Consider the following 6,000-nt stretch of genomic DNA (forward strand, 5'->3'; position numbering starts at 1 on the left):
AGTATATCCCTCCTTAAATAAGGAGACCAAAACTGTACACAGTACTCCAGGTGTGGTTTCACCAACACCCTGTACATTTGTAGCAACACTTCTCTACTTTTATACTCCATCCCCCTTGCAATAAAGGGTAACATTCCATTTGCCTTCCTAATTATTTGCTGTACCTGCATGGTAACTTTTTGTGATTCATGTACGAGGACACCCAGATCCTTCTACACCGCAGCATTCTGTAATCTCTCACAATTTAAATAATATTTTCCTTTTCTATTCTTCCTACCAAAGTGGATAACCTCACATTTTCCCACATTATACTCTATCTGCCAAATTATTTCCTGGAGCTGAGAGACCCTGGCAGAACCTAAACTGAGCATCGATGAGCAGATTATTGTTAAGTTTGTGGTGCTTGATAGCACTGTTGGTGACATCTTCCATCACTTTGCTGATGATTAATAGTAGACTGATGGGGCGGCAATTGGTCAGATTGCATTTGTCCTGCATTTTTACGGACAGGGCACACCTGGGCAATTTTCCACATTGTCAAGTAGATGCCAGTGTTGTAGCTCGACTGGAACAGCTTGGCTGAGAGCGCAGCTAGTTCTGGAGCACAAGTCTTCAGTACGAGAGCCGGGATGTTGTTAGGGCCCATAGTCTTTGCTGTATCGAGTGACTTCAGCTGTTACTTGCTATCATGTGGAGTGAAGCGAATTGGCTGAAAACTGGAAGCTGTGATGCTGGGGACCTCAAGAAGCCGAGATGAATCATCCACTGAGCAATTTCTGACTGAAGATGGTTTCAAATGCTTCAGCTTCATCTTTTGCACTGACGTGCTCGGCTCCACTAACATTGAGGATAGGGATGTTTTTGGAGCCTCCTCATCTGGTTCGTTATTTAATTGTCCACCACCATTCATGACTGGATTCTTAGTTTCTCAGGGCAGTGTCCGAGGCCCAACCATCCTCAGCTGTTTCATTGATGGCTTTCTCTTCAACATAAGTGAGAAGTGGGAATGTTCGTTGATGATTCACAACTCCTCAGATACTGAAGCAGTCTGTGCCTGCAAGCAGCAAGACCTGAACAACATTCAGGCTTGAGCTGATAAGTGACAAGCAACATTCTTTGATCGGATCCTGAGGGAGATATCCGTGAGTGGAGCGGCGGGATGTATGGAGAGTGATCCTGAAGTGGGTGCCCGAACCTGGAATGGCGGGATCTGTGGAGAGTGATCCTGAAGTGGGTGTCCGAGCCTGGAGTGGCAGGATCTGTGGAGAGTGATCCTGATGAGTGTGTGTAAACCTGGAATGGAAGCTTTCTGTGGAGGTACAGGAAGAGGCCATTCATTCCCAGCATTATATAAAGGTTTAGCATAACTTATATGTTTTTACTCTATGCCTATATTAATACATCCAAGTGTCCTGTTTGCTCTGAGTTACCTTTTCAATCCTTCTAACATTGGTGTACATTGTCTCTCTGCTCCTGCACCCACTTTAGAATTGTCATGTTTCATTTATATGGCCTCTCCTCATTCTTCCTTCCAAATTGTATCACTTCACACTTCTCTGTGCAAAATTTCATCTGTTATGTGAAAGCCCATTTTACCATTTTTTTTTAAGTTCCCCTGAAGTGTGTTACTATCACTGGAATCGGACAAAATTCCTGAGCATTCTTTGATGCTATCTCCATAGACAGAGCAATCTTATACGCGAGCACAAATGTTGGATTCTGTGTGTTTAGTATCTTATTTCACCCACCAATATAAGCACAAATATGTCACGTAAATCTTGTTCACTGCAGTCCCTGCTGCTGTTTGCTGCCTATATTTACAGACTTTTATCTCAACCTCGTCACCATGTTCTCTAATATATTCAAGGGGCATCAGCAGAGAAAATGTTCACCAAGCGTGGCAAGTGCAAAGAAGTGTTTATTTACGCCATTATGTCATGAATATAATATACAAATACATTACATGTGTGAATCATCAAGATGTGTCTGAATAAATGGAATCCCGTTACAATAAACACTGTCACCTTTCAATGTTTAGCGGACAGGTTTGACGGCTTGATGTGTGTGATTCCCTCATTAATGTGTTTGCACAAAGTTCGGGGAAAGACGGAGATATGAATAATTTATAGGGAAATTTTTAAAGCATATCTCCACATCTCTCATTCACAAAGATCTGCAAACACATGGATTCAGAAAGAACCTGAGTACAAAATCACCTAAAATAAACACAGCCAGAGAGACTTGCAATAACCTGTAGCTCAGGGAAAGTACATGATGTTTTGGAAGGGATTCTGTTTCTTTGGTTAAAATATTTGTGAAGAAGTCATAATCAAACTGAATATATGTAGGACCAGTTCTTTTTCAAGAGGGCATCGAAAGAACCAATTTGGCAACTATGTTTACTGGTTGTCACATGATTCAAGTTAAATATAGAACAGAAACCCTGGTAACAGGGAGATGTGGTTAGTGAAGTCATTCGCGCCCCTTGATTGCACAAGCTCGGCAGCAGCAGCGCACACCGAAGACAGCAGAAAACTCACAAGCTTTTGGTTGTAGAGTCAGTGTGTTTTACCTGCTGGAGTGAGCAGCTGATAAAGTTAGCCTGAAGAAGTGTCAAGGAAGGAGAGAAGACCACAACCCAGCTTGTTTTCCAGAAAATCTTTAAAAGATCCTGCGAAGTCCAGTGTGTTAATTCATCTTGTTACATGTCTTTGAAGAAGGCCTGCTAAAATTAATTCTCAATGCCTTCTGAAAAGAACTGTTCTAAAATACCCTAGTGACCAGTCTACGTATACTCAGAAGTTAGACTGTATTCCAATTTTGGAGCAACATATCTCATCTGATGTTTTCTTCAAAAATGAGCAAGTAAACAGCCCAAGAGTTTTTTTTTGTGTTTGTAACAAAATTTAAAAAAAATAAAAAAAAATAATCCCTTTTATCTTTTCTGTTAACAGGTGTATGTGTGTGTGCGCATGTGGCTCGAAGATTTTTAAAATAGACTTTAAAAGTAAAGGTGAAAAGGGAACTTTTAAAATTTCCACCTGTGTGTTTATGCTTTATTTCATGACTAGTTCAAACTTGTTCTGCAATAAATGGATAATTTTGTTCTTCATTAAAGAAACCTGGTCAGTGTCTTCTATTCTGGGAAAAATAGAGTATATGACTGACTGTTTCAGTAAGTGGGAAAAGTTAAAGTAGATGTTGTGACCTGTGGAGAAGTGGGATGAGAATAAAGAGTGCCCTCCTCTGCCCTTAGATGTCACAGCATTTGTGATCTGGCTCTGTAGCTTCGTTGGCTCGAGTGTTTGTCTAATAATCAGAAAATCTTGGATGCATATCCTTGCTTCAAAAGTTTAGCTGTCAATCGTTTACATATGTTTTCTTGTGAACTTTTAACTTTTCTTATGAATTTTATTCACACAAGAAAACAGCTCAGTGGTTGCCTTTGTGAAGGATGTGAGTTTGAAATGGCTGTTCCTGCTCGTACAGAAGTCCAGTGCTAATATTTCAATGGCAACTCAATCCCCTACAATTTCTTTGAGAGCAATGTGTTTGCAGTTGCATTTAACCTGGAAAACAGCTCAACATTAATCTCACTGAAGGAAAGTGTGACCGTGATGTATGTTTCAGAGTGTTTGTGCCGTTTTGTGTCTTTTTTAACCAAGACTGCAACACGACGCAAAGGGGAGGGTTGATCCGAGGTTTAGAACATATTTGTCAGTCAGGAGAAAGAAAAATCAAAAGGAACAAAATAAGAAAACCCAGTCCCCAGATTTGAGAATCTGGAGATCCGCTTTGGGAAAGTGAATCAGAGCAGAATGAAGGTGAACTGTCCGACTGCCCAGAAAAGATGAAGAAACAGCTCAGTCAGCATGTTCCCCTGGTTGATGATGCTGGAACATTCCTCACACAGAAATTATTCAATCAATACTCATCTGCCAAGTCGGTCTGAGGCTGTGCCTCTCTGATCATGTGGAATTAAAGCAAATCTTCCTGTCAGTTAGTTCAGTTGTCATTTCATGAGAAATTCGGTCATCATGACTTCGTCAGTGACCTCATGGTTCAGGTGTCTGAGTGATGTTAATCATGATGTGATGAAATGATTGTATGTTCCAGTCTTTCCGTGGTGGGTTTTCACACTGAGTAGAAACGTGTTGGACATGGTCTGGAAATGTTTCACACCGCTCCATCCCCAACAGGCCATGACCTGACGTGATGGAAATTTCATTTACTTACAGAAGCTGCATTTCCATCATTGCACATCTGGCTACACAGCCAGGATCTGTACTGTTCAAACAGCTGACAAGGTGTTCGAGAGATTAAGACGGGGGCGTGCTAATGCATTTTGCTTTGCATGTGTGTGTTCGGATCCCAATTTTGTCGTTAGTTTATGAAGTGTCCAGTCCATTGTTGTGGGGGAGCTTTTGTGGAAAGTTGGCCTGGAAACATGTTCTTGTCAATATCTCGCTGGTGATTCCAGAATTGTTTATCCTTTATTAAAATTGAGACAGACAATCGGAATTCTTCACCCAAATTGGACTGGAATGAAGATCAAATAGGGATCACGAAAAGGAGCAAGATTTTTCCCTCCCTCCTGCCTTCCATCTTTACTTTCTCTGGATTTACACCAAATGAAAGACTAACGGGAAAAGCAAACGGCGAGGGAGCAGAAGCATTATCCTTTGGCAAGAAATTTATTTTCAAATCTTCTTGATAGATTAAGTGAGTGAGCAATGCTTTGGCAGATGGAGTTTAAAATGTGCGTTCATCTAGGACCTACGAAAGAGAGATCAGAGTGTTTTTTATAAGGGGTGAGATGTTAGAAACTGGAGAAGCAGAGACCCGAGTGCTGAATCACTAAAAGCTAGTGGACTGGTAGAAAATAATGTGAAAGGCTAATGGAATCTGAAGATTGGAACTCATGTTGTAGTTATATAAAGCTCTGTGCTCCTGAAGTAAATGTCCAAGCCTGAATTGTGGGGAATCTGTGGAGAATGATTTGTTTTTTATTCATTCTTGGGTGTGAGTATCGCTGGCAAGGCTGGCATTTATTGCCCATCCCTAATTGCCCTTGAGAATGTGGTGGGGAGCTGCCTTCTTGAACTGCTGCAGTCAATGTGGTGTAGGAACACCCACAGTGCGATTGTGGAGGGAGTTCCAGGATTTTGACCCAGCAACAGTGAAGAAATGGTGATATAGTTCCAAGTCATGATGGTGAGCGACTTGGAGGTGAACCTGCAGGTGGTGGTGTTCCCATGCATCTGCTGCCCTTGTCCTTCGAGGTGATGGTGATCACGGGTTTGGATGGTGCTGTCGAACGTTACTTCGCGAGTTACTGCAGTGCATCTTGTAGGTGGTACACACTGCTGCCACTGTGCTCTGGTGGTGGAGGGAATGAATGTTTAAAGTGGTGGGTGAGGTGCCGATGAAGAGGACTGCTTTGTCCTGGGTGGTATTGAGCTCTTTATGCGTTGTTGGAGCTGCAGCTATCCAGAAAAGTGGAGAGTATTCCATCACACTCCTGACTTGTGCTTTGTAGACAATGGACAGGCTTTGGCATGTCAGGAGGTGAGATACTTGCTGCAGAATTCCCAATTTCTGACCTATGCTAAAAGCCGCAGCATAGATGTGACTGGTCCAGTTTAGTTTCTGGTCAATGGTAACCCCCAAGATGTTGATGGTGAGAGATTCAGTGATGATAATGCTGCAGAGTATTAAAAGGTAGATGGTTTGATTCTCTCTCATTGGAGATGTTCACTGCGTGGCACTTTTGTGGCAACCAAGTCGCTTGTCACTTATCAGCTCAAGCCTGAATGTTGTTCAGGTCTCGCTGCTTGCGGACATGGACTGCTTCAGTATCTGAGCAGTTGTGAATCATCACCTAACATTCCCACTTCTGACTTAAGTTGAGGGGAAACTCATTAATGAAAGAGCTGAGGATGGTTGAGCCTAGGACACTACCCTGAGAAACTCCTGAGGCAATGTCCTGGATTGAGATGA

The sequence above is a fragment of the Heterodontus francisci genome, unplaced genomic scaffold, assembly GCF_036365525.1.
Source record: "Heterodontus francisci isolate sHetFra1 unplaced genomic scaffold, sHetFra1.hap1 HAP1_SCAFFOLD_102, whole genome shotgun sequence".
NCBI lineage: Eukaryota > Metazoa > Chordata > Chondrichthyes > Heterodontiformes > Heterodontidae > Heterodontus > Heterodontus francisci.